General features: G+C 36.0%; 1 pseudogene across 1 annotated transcript in view; it reads left to right on the forward strand.

Moving 5' to 3' along the window:
• The window catches only part of LOC149770110 (interferon-induced very large GTPase 1-like), a 41,587-nt pseudogene extending 35,343 nt beyond the window's left edge, over positions 1-6,244 (forward strand). Inside the window, exon 3 of the transcript XR_016418948.1 lies at positions 869-6,244. The product of XR_016418948.1 is annotated as an interferon-induced very large GTPase 1-like (transcript). The remainder of the gene's footprint in view (positions 1-868) is intronic.
• Positions 6,245-15,930: the final 9,686 nt, after the last annotated feature.

Genomic DNA, 15,930 nt, shown 5'->3' on the forward strand with positions numbered 1-15,930 from the left:
CAGTAATGCGTTGAATGAAATTCTGGTTGGTAATCGATAGTGACGAGTGCCTTTTATTTCCAAACGCACCCATCAAAGAAATCTCGCAAGTTATATTATTAACAATTAACGCCTTACTCCTTATTTGTACAAACTGGCTTCATTTGATAACGGAACACTAACAAACCCCAACTCAATTTTTGAACTTGCTCGTGAGCAGGTTGCTTGGAAACTTGAGCTTGCTTAATCTGGGAGTTGGGCAAGTTGATTTATAAATCCCTGCAAACTGTGTATGGCTCGCTTACTATAAATAACCGATGTAGGAAGAATATCGCCCGTGTATGCTTAAGTATATGGTTGGTATAATTAGAATTTTTACACAATGCTGGCATTTTCGCAGGTAATATGTCGAAAAACGCTTTATCGTCGAGAGATTCGTCGCCTCGTTGGCCAAGCGCCTTCTCATGTCTTGATTAGTAAACATTAGACGCTACCTTTCATGTGCCTCTTTCATTCCTACTGTTTACAGTGAGGTTTCTACACACTTGTATGAATCATGCTTCAAGCAACAATTACACAACTGATCGAGAGTAAACGACGAGGATAAACTATTATACCATTCTAGCCCTTGGCAGCGTTCATGAATAAGGTGCTGTAGAGATATAAATTACCTATCTTCTAAAAAATACCAAAATCGACTGAATCATGTCAGAATGACTGCGTGCGTGACACGTAAAAGGTTCGATAATTTTTCAAGCTGATCAGTCTTCATCTGGAATTTATGCAATTAATATAGCGTTTAACATCGCACACATTCTATAATTTATAATTGTACAGGTGAAGACGCTCATTTAGCACATTTCCTTTTTACATCTCGTCTCTCTTCTAGGTAAGATGACGAATGACGATGTTTTTGGACTGGTGGATGAAGAGCTGGATGATAAGAAAATAGACAAGCAAGAAGATTTATGTAGGTTCTTTTTACACAGATTATTTTCTTGCAATTACAAGGCTCGAGACCTTGAAATAGTAACTAACCAAGCAAGCAATATTACAGATTTTAGACAAAGAAGAAGTATTTATCCCGGTTCTACTCCTCTATCGGCACTATCAGAACTTTTTGGCTCACCTGGCGCTAATTCTGTACCCGATGGTTTGTTTCCATCTTCTAGGTCTACGCCGTCAAACACAATACACCCATTAGACGTAGTTGTTGCTGTATATCTGTGCTCTGACCCGATATTGAAGCAAGATATTGCAAGTCTCTTGTGGGAATGCAAGTTAGCGATTCCTTTTATTACCAGCGATCATATTCATGACACTCCAACTGCACACGTGTGGCCATTGAAAAGTATTACCGCAAGATGGTCAAGAAAGAAAGACGGACCCGTTGAGGAGGACAGTATTGTTTGCCTTCCATTTCTTACCATCGGGTTTATTAGATTCCAGTCAGACAGTGTCGAAAAGTCCAGCACAATTAACACATTGATGAGTGACACCGATAAAGCTCATCCGATCTTTTATCACAGAAACTCAACTGGATCAACCAAAAGAAGAGTTTGTTCTGATGGAATGGTGGAAATCAGTTGGTATCTGCCGAATGGATCAGGGGATAATATGTGCCACAAACCTGTAACTGTCTTAAACATGAGAGGAAATGCAGTAAAATACCCATGACAGCTGCAGAGTTTGATGGAAATAGTATCCATCTTCTGTATTGCATGCCCAGCTTCAAACATCACCGACAAAGATAATCAGCGCATTTTGGAGTCTATTCAACGACTGGGCAAACGTATTATTATCGTCACTTACGACAATGAGAAGACGAAAGGCATTCCAGTAATAAGAATCGAAAATAATTTTCTTATCTTGAACACAGAAGCTCTCACTAATGCTGAACTAAAAGAGAATATTAGGTATGTTTTGAAAGAATGGGAAGCAAATGAATCAATAGCACAGACGCGTATTGAACATATCTCATGGGAAGGTATATCGCTGGACCAAAATGAAAAGGAAATTAAAGACGGGCTTTACCTAGCAGATGTGATAATGGAATCATTATCACTGGAAGAAATGGAATGCAGGAAGAATAAGCTGATGCCACTTCATCAAGAACTGTGGAGAAATTGGGTTGAGGCAGAAATTGAAATTCAAAGATTGACTAAAATACCAAAATCAGGAGATATCACAGAATACAGGAATAAAAAAGAAATGGAGAAGGTGAATATAAGACGAGAGCAAGCAAAAATTCTTCAAAATGGAGTATCCTATGCAATCCTTCATTTTCTAAAATTGCTTAGCATCCAGGAGAAGGTGACAAGAACTGTTTGCGTCAGATGGCTGAAGATACTGTTAGACAAACTTTCCAGAAAGGAACTTATGTATTTCGTTGAGAAGGAAACTTCAATCAAAGATCAGATAAAAACGATGGCGAACGTAAACAAAGAAGAGATGAAAAAATTGCAGATGAAACTGGAGAAGCTACATGAGATGAAGAGCAAGAGTCATCTTCGGATAGAACATTTCTTTAGAGAACTTGGCCAGATGTATGAGGTAATCCAGGCCCAGAAACCCGGGGAGAGATACAATCTAAGATATGATCTTCCGCAATTGGCAGCAACATTTCTTATAGATGGAAACCCTTTGGAAATTTTTGATGCCGACGTAGGATCAATCCCAATAACATGGATATCAGCTATTTTTGAGAGCCTGTCTCGACTGGTTACAGGGCCAAATGAAAAAAAGAATCCAAAGTTTACAGTCTTGACAGCCTACGGGATGCAAAGTTCTGGAAAATCGACACTACTAAATACGATGTTTGGGTGTAGATTTGCTGTCAGTGCAGGGAGGTGTACTAGAGGCATTCAGATCCAAATGCTGAAAGTGACCAACAATGAGTCTGACTCTAGAAAGGTTGATTATATTCTTCTCGTTGACACGGAAGGAGTGCGTTCCCCAGAGATGACAGAGGAATTAAGAAGACGACGCGACAATGAAATTACTACATTCATAGTCGGCTTAGGGCAGAAAACACTCATTAATCTGATGGGAGAAAATACATCATATTTGACAGAGGTATTGCCAATAGCAGTTCGTGCCTTTCTCCGTATGAAGGATGTAGGTCTTCATCCATCATGTGCCATTGTATACCAGAACGTCGATTCACAGTCACGTGGTGAACTTTCTAGTCAAAACAGGAAACTTAAGGAAGAATTGAATACTTACACTCACAGTGCTTGTCTGATGGAAAAAAAAGAAGAAAAGAGTTTCCGCGATGTAATTCAATTTGACGTTGACAATGATGTTCACTATGTTCCTTCCTTGTGGGAAGGTGAAAAGCCAATGGCACCAGTTAGTCAAGGGTATATCAAAAGTGCATCGAAACTGAAAAATACTTTCAAGGAGTTTTGCAAGCAATGTGCAAGCCAGGATCTCTCAAGTTACAGCTTGCATGTCAGTTCCCTATGGAGAGCGATAACTAAAGATGACTTTGTTTATTTCTTTCGAAACACTCTTGAGACAGAAGCACGTGAATGCCTAGACAAGATTTGGTGTGAATTAGTCTGGAAACTAAGAATGGAAGCTAGCAAATGTGAATCAAAAATGTATATTGACATAATGAATTGCCCTGATCCTAGCAAGATGGGAGAGACCTGCCTCAGTAGTCAGGACGAAATGAGTAAAGCCATCACAGCTTCCCATGAAGACATGAAAACAACAATAAAGGGTTTCTTTAAACATGCTCCTCAGAAGTATATACAGTACATGTGCCAGTGGGAGGACTCCAGCATTGAAGACTTATCTAAAATAAAGGACGATCTCATCAAAGAACTTACGCTAGAGATTGCAAACCTTCAACTTCTTAAGTCGAAGCTATTTTTGATGGGGAGCAAGGTAAATTCTTTCAAACAGAAGATCAAGAAGGAAGTAATAGGTTTCCTAAAGACAGAAACACAGAAACTAAATACGGTTCAAGGCAACATATCATCCAGAGACGAAATGATGGTGCTTTTTGAAGCGAAGTGGAACGGATGGATGGGAGAAGTCAAAACCTTGTGTAACACGCATGAGCAGAAGAGCAACATTGCCCGAAAGGCTCTTGATATCTTGATAGAGAAATTCCCTAGCCACAAGGCACAGATTATAGAGAAATGTGGAGCTGTGTTGCCAAGAGAAAGACGTGAAGTCAAAATACAGCCATCGCATTTATTGAAAAACGAGAAAGACATAACGGACGACATTTTAACAAACGTGCAAACAATTGTTGATAAATCTATAGAAGATGTTAAGAAACGGTTAAATGAACTGACCCGAAAACCATCCCCTTACAAAAAGGATTCACTTGAAGAAATTGTTCAAACTGTGTCAAGAAGAGAAAAAGAAATTGAGGCTCTAGGTGTGAAACTGACGAAAGACTTTGAAATCGATCTTGCCATTGCTGCTGTGTCCATTGCTGTCACTGCACTTTCAGAAAACGAGAAGAAATTTCATCATTATTTTGACCCCGTTCGCCTTCTTGAAAAAGAAAAGAAGAACTTTCTCATTCTTTTCGAAACCAACTACGAAAAGACCAGCAATGCTCTTTCATTTGTGAGAAGAGTGTCCGAAGTACTTACAAATATAATTCAACACAAGACAACGCAGAATATTGCACGAGAGATTGCAGATGATATGAGAAGTAGGGTTTATATGGGAGTTCTAAACAACAAGAAATCATTCTTATATACAACTTTGTGTCAGATGGCAGAAGATGGAATATTCAGCCAATTCATGGACTATATAAGAAATCCAACTAAAATAATAGAAACCTCGCTCGGTAGATACGTTGATGAGTATTCGACAGCAGATGGAGCCAATCCTTCCAAACTGCGTATTCTCCTAGACAGACTTGCCCTCGGTTACACGAAAGACCTCAGAACTTATGTCAAGAAAACAGAAAAGCAAATGAGCGCAAGACCAAGCATAACCAAGGGAATGGACGGCACAAATGACGTTAAAATGAAATACTGGATAAAATCCTTTGTTCAAACGGCTTCGTCTAAATTCATGGTAAATGAAATCAGAAGTTTGTCAGACATGTTTGGTGGTGAAACGGTAGATTTGAAATACTTTTCAAGCGAGCTGATAAATCAACTAAAGACCGCAAAACCCCAATTCGATAATATCACGAATCTTCGCAACCTTGAATACGAAGAAATGAAGGCGGGTGTTTTAGATATGCTACGACGTTTAGTTGTTGGGTGCACGGATGCGTGTCCTTTTTGTGGGGAAATCTGCATCAGCTCACAACCAAATCATAAGGGTATGCACGAAACTCCAGTTCACAGACCACAAGGTTGCAATGGTTACAAAAGCGATGGCCAAAGGGTCCTCACGACAGAAAGCTGCCAAAAACTAGTCGCAAGTGAATTCGAATTTACCCCTTCTAGCGCAAGTGAAACGTGGGTCCCATACAAGAACTATCAAACGATACATACACGCTGGAAAATTCCAGGTGACCCAAATCCATTGACATCTACATTCTGGGAGTGGTTTATGATTACGTACATTAAGAATCTTGAGCAAGAGCATAGAGGAAGGGCACCAAACCTTCCAGATGTCTGGAAAACTTATACTAAAGCAGACGAAATAGAAAAATTGAAAAAGGATATGACCAAATAAGATTAAGGTTCCAAACAGTGATGATATATGTCATCTTAGACAGTGTTTGGGACGTAAAAGCAACATAGGATAACATATTATTTATACACTGAAACACCTATTGTTTTAGAGATGCAATACGTTCTCAAAGCTAATGCTTGCAAGAATATTTGCGATTGGCTATTTTCATATATATTCTAGTGAGGATGGTAGTTCTAGCTTTGTTATAGATAGTTTCGGACTCGGCCAATGTGGATATGTGAGAAAGCTTGCCGGTAGCTTCTCGCGGGTCGGTGGTTCTTTCCGGGATTTTCTCGGGTTCTTCCTCCAGCATTAATACTGGCCGCCATGTATAGCATATCTTGTGCTGAAAAAAAATGGCATTAAACCCAATAATAATAATAGTGTTATCGATAATTATTCCCATCCAAATTACATTTTCCTTCAAAAACTCGTATTTATTCAGTGAATACCTTTTTTATCCTCTGTCATTACCGGTTGTCATGTTATTCTATGTCTGCCTCCAACCTTACCTAAACTCCGTAAACTTCCATAAAATCACCAAGGATACATAAATTGAACACAATGAATTTCCTGATGTTTTTGGGCTAAATAATTTCCTAGTAATTTTATGGACTATTTTTCTCTTTGGTTTATCACATTAAATTATTGCTGTGCATCAAAAGCAAATCAAACTACCAAAATTAATATTTATAATTTTATTGTTCAGATCTCCAATATTGCAGATAATGTTCTGTAAATATAAACCATGTACGATCTAACATCAATAAGTGGAAAGTATTCCTTTTTTTTTTAAAATGCCTATCTGATTTACGTTCCCTTTCTGTCCCAAACAAATTTATCTAAAAAATAGGGAATCTTTTCTCGTAAATCCATATGCGCGATGCTCGTTTCTTATGCCCATATTGCATGTTTTCTGGCATTATCAAGACACCCTCGGTCTAATTTCTTGAGGGTTTATCCGCACCATTTAGTTGTACGTGCAATATTTAGCACCATTCCTGTTGGTAATAACCATTATTAGAAACAATTAGATTTTCTTACGTCCAAAGCAACGTATTTTTCAATCCGCTTCATCATATATATATATATATACTGGACTGCGAACATCGCATGGTAAGTAGTGACGTTAGTAAATCGTATTATTATTGTAGTATAATTATAACCAGATTATTTTTAAATCATGTATTATTTCCGGAACGCACTTCATCCTGAAAGGCAATATTTGCTGTATCCGACATTCAGAGAAGACGAAACGTATTATCGGCTAGCTTACCGGACTCGTGACGTAAATGGTGCGGGTTCAGATATTACTAATGAATGAGGCTGTGGGTCAGCCACCCTGATGCCTCCTTAGGCAAAAAGCTTAACATTTCTTCTGATCGCAACAGGTACCTGCTTTGCTGTGTTGTAAAAGACCAACCCAAACCGATAAACAACAGGATCGACTGACCAACATGTTTTGTCTCGGTAGATTTGTCCAACCGTCGCATCCCCCCAAACACTGGCGAACACTTCTTCCTCTTCATCAAGCTTGTTTTATATTGATAATGAAATTTTAGTTTGCTCATCTATTTTGCTTTTAATTTTTCTGTCTTAGAAGTACTAAGAAAACTTGACTGAAAAATGAATTAGTTTCACATCATTCCCTAATATATATATATATATATATATATATATATATATATATATATATATATATATATAGCATGTCTTTGTAATTAATAGTCATGTAATGATAACGATTTAATCAGTCTTTCAAAGCTCTGCATAGATGTATACCATGTGTAGCATTGTTTACCTTGAACTGTTATTACACATGGGAAATAACTCTTTCCATGTAATTTGTAAACGTTTTCTCTGGTTGTCTCCCGTATGCTGTGCGGTCCAGCTGAAAACAGGTTCTGAAATGCTATATATGTTATTTTGGTATTTATTCTCTACTTCCTTTATGGTGTAAACGATGTTTTCTTTTTGACAAAATGATCATGATACCACAATATGTTAATTAAACCATTTGAGGGGTGTAGATATGGGTGGTAGTAAAAGATATATCAAATAACACATATTTATCCGTGGAATGGCAATAGAACAATTTAAATATTTACGGTATAGAAAGAATTAATTTCACACTGATTAGGCCTCTTAACCTTAGTGCGAACAAATTATATAACCCCATCCAAGTTTATCTATATTTTGTTGTTGCTGTTGTTGTGGTGGTTGTTGTTGTGAAACGTTATCACAAACGTCATCAATGTTCTTGCCTTTGCATCAGTCTGGTTTTCCCTTGGGGAGATATTATTGTTAACACATTGCTATGGATTTTCTGTACATATCACAAAGTAATAAAACTATATGTGTGAGACAAAATGCATGCATTGTGACTTATTTGCATTGCACTACAATGAACACAATTTGATTTTATAAACATATTTGATTTTTTTTTTCTCTACGCTGCACTTAATTTGACTGTTTGGTGGGACTTTCTTAATTATTTCATAAGGACATTCTTAATTCCTTTCATAAAGTATGCATGCTTTTCACATAGAACTATACTAGCTTAGAATTCGCCTAAGTTGACAAGAGTTATTTGTACCGAACATTACACGTCAGGTTGTTTACTGATAATTTACCAAACTTCCATAAACTCCATTTAGAAAGCATTTGTGTCAACAGGACCTATGATGTGTAACATTTTATTTTAATAGAAACGTAGTATCAGCGTTACATTTGAATTGCCGCCTTATCCCACAAGTCTATTACAGTATGTCTCCGATGAAGGCCTGGCTGAATTGTCCATTTTTGTAACAGTACAATCCAGTATCACAACGATGCTGATGTTTTACTTAACTGGTCATATAAACAGGAATTTACTACTGACACGTCTTACAAAGTGAATTAGTCATAATAAGACTAATATAACAAAACAATCACGGCATGCACATTTGCAATGTCTAACATATAATCAGTTCCCAGATAAACATTAAGCATCAGCAGTAGATTGGTGGGGGGGGGAGGGTATATGCGGGTATAGTTTGGAATCGCTTCGAGTAAACGGCGTCGTTACGGTTATTGTTTATCGTGTACACTTTTACAAATTTCTAGAAAACGTTGCAGCCTTAATCATGTTTCACTTGGCAATTGTTTCCTTTTTTATATTTGATACTTTAATATGTAACCAAGAAATACAGAGAGAGAGAGAGAGAGAGAGATGGACACATGTTGACATGTTTCATGTACTCATAGGATGTGTCAACTAACTGACATGTGAAATGAAGGATACGGTCACAATAATTAATAAAATATACGTGTCCGTCATTTGTATGTTGAGTGGAGTTATTTCCCTTGCGGTTAGTGATCAGTTAGGAAAAGGGAACAAAATTAAATAAAACACTCATAGAAATATGAAATATCGCGATTTGAAAACCCTGGATGAACAAACATTAAATGGACATTTAAGGCAAGTTCCAATGGACACGTGTCTAGAAAAAGAACGTTATTGTTTTCTTATATAGCCATTGGTCCAAGTACAAAATTATACAATGATGAAAAATATAATTCGAGGTGCGTTTTATATTATTCATTCATTCGATGTGCCCTTTTCGTTAGTCGTTCATTCGATGTGCCCTTTCGTTAGTCGTTCATTCGATGTGCCCTTTCGTTAGTCGTTCATTCGATGTGCCCTTTTGTTAATCGTTCATTCGATGTGCCCTTTTCGTTAGTCGTTCATTCGATGTGCCCTTTCGTTAGTCGTTCATTCGATGTGCCCTTTCGTTGGTCGTTCAATCGATGTGCCCTTTTCGTTAGTCGTTCATTCGATGTGCCCTTTTCGTTAGTCGTTCATTCATGGCTGTATATATGTATTTCTTTTGATAGTTTAATATGTATTGAACAGAGAATATTTGCTTCAGGATTATTGATCTTTTTAACTATATTCATTATATATTTTTGTGACCTATAGCAATGTATGCGTACATGTTTTCCGTTCAAATGTTTAATACATTTATTGGAAGTATCAACCAATTATAAAGTCATTTGTAAAACGTGAGACACAATCACATTCACTGAACATTTTTACGTATCCGACATGCATATGTATGCTGATTCTGGAGACATTTCCCTTGGGATTAATGATTATCAAATGGTGTGGGAAGGAAAAAGTTAAGCAAAGCACTCCTATCGATGTTAAATATCGCGATTTCAAAACTATGGATGAACAAAGGTAAATGTGAGTATCTAAAAGAGAGTCCCTCGGGACACGAGATTTACGATGATATATATGATCTCGAGACACGAGATTTACGATGATATATATGATACATGACACGAGATTTACGATGATATATATGATACATGGTCAAACAAAAGATGTATAATTAGACATAATTTGGAAAACCTAATTAATGACGATATCTTAGAATTCATGCATTCCAGTGATTTTCCATCATATAAAAGCAAGCAGCAAGAAGTAATGTAAAGTTGAATGGTGCATTTAAAGAGCTTTTAAAACTAAGTTTTTTTCATTTAAAAATAAGACATGAAAAACTGAATACTTAGATGAAGCTGTTCAGCAATCATCAAACAACCCAACAGAAATGAGGAAAAGAAAAGACTTTCTACCTTCATTCAAATCACATGCATGTACTAACTATCTTTCTCTTTATGAAAATGTTATCATTGACTTTATTAAAATTGTCAATAGTTTCAGTCAGTTCTACTGTTGTATTAGGTAAGACATTTGTTTTTGGTGAGACGATGATATTGGATTAGACATTGGTATTGGCTAAGATATTTTGTTATCGGGTAGACATCGGTACTGGGATAGACTTTGGTACTGGGTAAGACATTGCAATGGATAAGACACTGGTATGGGGTAAGAGATTGGTATTAGATTAGAAATTGATACTAGGTTAGACAAGGTATTTTGTTTGACGTTCCTATTGGATAAGACACATGATTTAGCTAAGATACTGGTATTGGGTTAAAGACAGTTTTGGGTAGACATTGGTATAGGGTAAAACACTGATATCGGGTAAGGCACTGGTTTGGGGTAAGACATTGTTATTCTGATAAACAGTGTGTAAGATATTTATATTGGGTAAGACGTTGGTAACTGGTTAGGAATTGGTAGTGGTTAGAGATTGGTTTTGAGTTAGACATTGATATTGGGTTAGACCTTGGTATTGGGTAAGACGTAGGTATTGGGTAAGACATTGTTATTGGGTTACATATTGATATTGGGTTACATACTGATACTTGGTTAGACCTTAGTATTGGGATTAGACATTGGTATAGGGTAAGACATTGGTATTGGGTTAGACATTGGTATTGGATAAGACACTGGAAAGTATTTTGACTCATCATTACCGGATATTGACTTATGTCAAATGAAACTTTCTTTCAGTTACTAATTGAAGGTTCTGCTAAACACGAAACCACGCATATGTCTCTTTTAAATGCTGTTGGACTTGATGACTTGGTAAAGCTTTTGAAAAGTGTACAATAGACTAACTTACGTATTTAATGTATCCATAAGAATAAATACATTTAGACGATTGCAAACAGCTAGAGTTTATCCCCTTCTTAAATGAGTAGACCAACAGAGTGTCAATAATTATATATCTGTATTTTCTCTTCCTATTTTTAACAACAACAAAAATTGTTTATCCCGTGCCAATCAGACTTCGTCCAAATCATGCATGCGAGACAGCACTCACTGGTTCAATTGACCACTGTTGATTGGAAATTACCTAGGATTTAATGCTTCGACCTACATAAATGTTTTGATACAGTTAATCATGCAGTGTTACTACACAGAGTATCAGCCTACAGTGTTACGAAAGCCTCACCGCGATGGCTTTCATCATGTCTCAACAGTAGATTACAAGCTGTGAGTCAGATGCATACTGTCTCAGATTTTAAAGAAACTTTACATTGGAGTACGACGGGGTTTAGTACTGTGTCCTCTCTTTTTCACATAAAATGTCAATGATTTTCCAAAGGCATTGACACATTATTCATTATATCTGTATGCTGATGATGCATCACAATTTGTCAGCGATAGAGATATTAACATTGTTGTGAACAAACTAATTGAAGATGTATTATGCGCTATGAAAATGATGTATGACAACAAACATAGCTTAAATTTAAAGAAAACCCAGTTGATGAATATCTGCTGAGCACTACAAGCAGTCAAATGTCGAAAAGTTCAGATAGAAACAAATGATGAAAACTTGAAAACTGTTAAATGTGCCACACTTATAAGTATTCATGGCGATAATACTTTTTCTTGTTTCAGCCACTTTCAGACAAATTACAGCTCTGTTTCTTGGGGTTAGAGGTTACTTTGTTTTGTTTTGATGTGGGGTTTTTTTTTATTACTACACTTCATCTACTGTTGTGCTGTGTCATGAAACAGCGACATTCCCCTCGCATGAAGAGCAGCTAGGATGACTTTCAATGCCATGGATATGTTAACATCACCATCATCTCCTGTTTTTACTCTTAGATGTATTCCAATTAAGGATTATTTAATTGTTACAACAACTGTTTTTACTTGTAAGCTCTTAAATGATTTAGCTCCGAAATATCTTAGTATTTCTACCTTTGTAAGGAGTGCACGTTCCTGTCTAAGGAGTGTTTTATATATACCTAAACGTTGGGATAGATTATTTCAAGTAATCTTTCGTTTACGACTGTGCTGTTTTGTGAAATTGTTTGCAGCATGATATTAAACCAGTACCGATTGCTTCAGGTTTTGAGAAGATATACCTTTGTATGTGTTTTAAAGAGCAATCTAGACCTTATCACTGCATACCTCTCTATGATAACGATGTGTTAAGCTATAGGAATTTATATTCTGCAATATGTGTTTTCTTTAATGCAGTAAATGTTTAACTTGTAGAATGATACCAAATAAATTCGATGTTGTTTTAATTGCTTTGTCATACTGTAGACTACCTAATTATGTCGCTCTGGATTAATAAAGGATATTATTATATGCTGTATTATCTATTTTGTTTAGAGTGTTGTATACACATACATACATACATAATATATACATACATACATAATACATACGTGCACACATGCATACATACTGTACATACATATGACAAACACTCAATTAAAGACCGTTATATTAAGGAATTTATTCATCAAAATATATTTTATTCGTCATAACTTTGTGTTCCATGTATGTATGTATGTGTGTATATATATATATATATATATATATATATATATATATATATATATATATATATATATAATTACGCATCTCTTCATCATCTGATTATCTATATCGATCTATACATGTATGAATTGTATATATTTGTATCCATCGATCATAAACGTTATAGCTTCTATGAGTGGATCGGTCCTTAATTGATAACTACATTATTTTTAGTGTTTTTGGAGAAGAGTTGGACTGCGGTGCCAGCTCTGAATTAACGGAATAATGAACAACGAACCCGACAATTTTTTTTTTATCTATTGAAGGACGCTTGCCTCTCTCTCTCTCTCTCTCTCTCACACACACACACACACACACACGCACGCACATATAGTGTTTACATGCATATATGTATATACTGTATGCATCTAATATTTAAATTTATTCATTCCGTTGCGAATCGGTCTATGATTCCATCCCTTCTATATTGTTACTGATATATCAGATTAATTCCAACAGCTCATCCCACCATTCATTCTTTCTTAAATAATTATCGACAGACCTAGATGAATATATTTTGCAACGTGTTTCAGATCGGATCCATATATTCGGTTATGTCTCATCAAAAAGATAATGAACTCTTCCCTGGTGAGTATCATAACAACCTGCCTTGTGATATCGAATGTATAAAGCCAACTGCACTACAAAACCGGTTAATTAGCACATTGTGATGGTATCGATCATAACGGTCACTCAGTGTATCGGCAAGTCCACAAATATAAATGCAGTGAATGTCCACTAGCTGAAAGCTTTATCTTAACGCATCCAATAGTTTTCTTCATCCACTTTCATCTCTCGATAGAGAGAGAGAGAGAGAGAGAGAGAGATAGATAGATAGATAGATAGATAGATAGATACACACACTATCTGTCACTTAAGGGCAATGGTGATTGAAAAGACGGTTCATTATTTTTAGCAGTCGGTGATTACATGATTACATCCCTTGACTGAACGGAGAAACTGGTGTGTATCTGTCAATTAAAAGTAACAGCTAGATGCAGTACATGACCTTAGAATTTTTTACCAGTTGTTTTAAGAGTTATTTACTGATAAATGAGTACAGAATAGATTCCCTATACTCATCAATTGAAAGAAGCATTGTGCGATTTTAAGGAAGTTTTGTTTATACCTTATTCTGTTTTAAGATTTTCTGATTATTCCATATGGGTTACATACAAAAATAAAAATAAAAAACATTTAATGAGTTTTACTTGTTTGTACCTCGAGTCAGTTCAGGAACTCTTCGTGTTAAAACCATGGTGATGTAGTTTTACAATTTTTCATTTGTTTAAACTACAGTTATTGTGTAAAAATACTTTGATACAGTTTTCCGACCTGTACTTTCTTCTAAAAACTTGAATTCTCACAATATGAACTGAAATAGTGATGAAATTAAGATAAGTTCACCCAAATTTTTTATATTTTAATTGTTGGAATTGTCAGCTTGTTTATTTTGTGCAGCTAAATAGAATCAAAACAAATAACCTGCATATTTATTGAGAGAAACAAATCAGTTTATGCCCATTAAACTTGTTTTACTCGTCTTTGAACTATGTTTAGAACAAACTTTATAATATGTATTTCTTTACCGCAGAGTCGAATTTGAAAACTGGACTTTGTGGACGTGTCCGTGCACACTTCTGAATTCTTAATATATTTTTCCACGCACCGTTCACTATTTCTGTGTAATAACAGAGAGAGAGAGAGAGAGAGAGAGAGAGAGAGATAGAGAGAGAGGGGGAGAGAGATGGAGAGAGAGAGAGATGGAGAGATATGATGATATGATAATGATGATGATGATGAGAGAGAGAGAGAGAGAGAGAGAGAGAGAGAGAGAGAGAGAGATGGAGAGATATGATGATATGATAATGATGATGATGATGAGAGAGAGAGAGAGAGATGGAGAGATATGATGATATGATAATGATGATGATGATGAGAGAGAGGGAGAGAGAGAGAGAGATGGAGAGATATGATGATATGATAATGATGATGATGATGAGAGAGAGGGAGATGGAGAGAGAGATGGAGAGACATGATGATATGATAATGATGATGATGATGATGATGAGAGAGAGAGAGAGAGAGAGAGAGATGGAGAGATATGATGATATGATAATGATGATGATGATGAGAGAGAGATGGAGAGAGAGAGATGGAGAGATATGATGATATGATAATGATGATGATGATGAGAGAGAGAGAGAGATGGAGAGATATGATATGATAATGATGATGATGATGAGAGAGAGAGAGAGAGATGGAGAGATATGATGATATGATAATGATGATGATGATGAGAGAGAGGGAGATGGAGAGAGAGAGAGATGGAGAGACATGATGATATGATAATGATGATGATGATGATGATGAGAGAGAGAGAGAGATGGAGAGAGAGAGATGGAGAGATATGATGATATGATAATGATGATGATGATGAGAGAGAGATGGAGAGAGAGAGATGGAGAGATATGATGATATGATGATGATGATGATGAGAGAGAGAGAGAGAGAGATGGAGAGAGAGATGGAGAGATATGATGATATGATAATGATGATGATTAATCAATTATAATGTTGGGTTCTGTTCGATTTTATGGACGATACCGATGAGAGAGGCTGATATTCTCACTTGCTTCGGTGGAACCAAGAATACATTTTACCAGTTGAAAATTTTAATGTATTTATAATATGCCTGCGATTGTTAAAATGGCTCAGAATTTAAAAGAAAAGTCTTGAAAGTAATGACGTTTAATTAGGAATATTATGGAAACCTTTGAGGGTAATGCGTATGAATACAGTTCAAAAACTCTTTAGCCATTGCATACTTTTATGTTATACGCGTAAGAATTAACAAATGAGATCTCAGTGAGAATGAACTCTCAAACGTAAGCACGGTGTAACAGCTATTTCACTAGTTTATCATATTAAATACGTTGTTCATGAAAAGAATACTTTAAAATGTTCAAAACTGAGTAATGGACATTATATGTTATTGATAAAATAGCACAACTATAGACTGGCAAGCAAATAATTGTGGTTCTGACATACGC

The sequence above is a fragment of the Sinohyriopsis cumingii genome, unplaced genomic scaffold, assembly GCF_028554795.1.
Source record: "Sinohyriopsis cumingii isolate HCF-2022 unplaced genomic scaffold, ASM2855479v2 utg002698l, whole genome shotgun sequence".
NCBI classification, from domain to species: Eukaryota; Metazoa; Mollusca; class Bivalvia; order Unionida; family Unionidae; genus Sinohyriopsis; species Sinohyriopsis cumingii.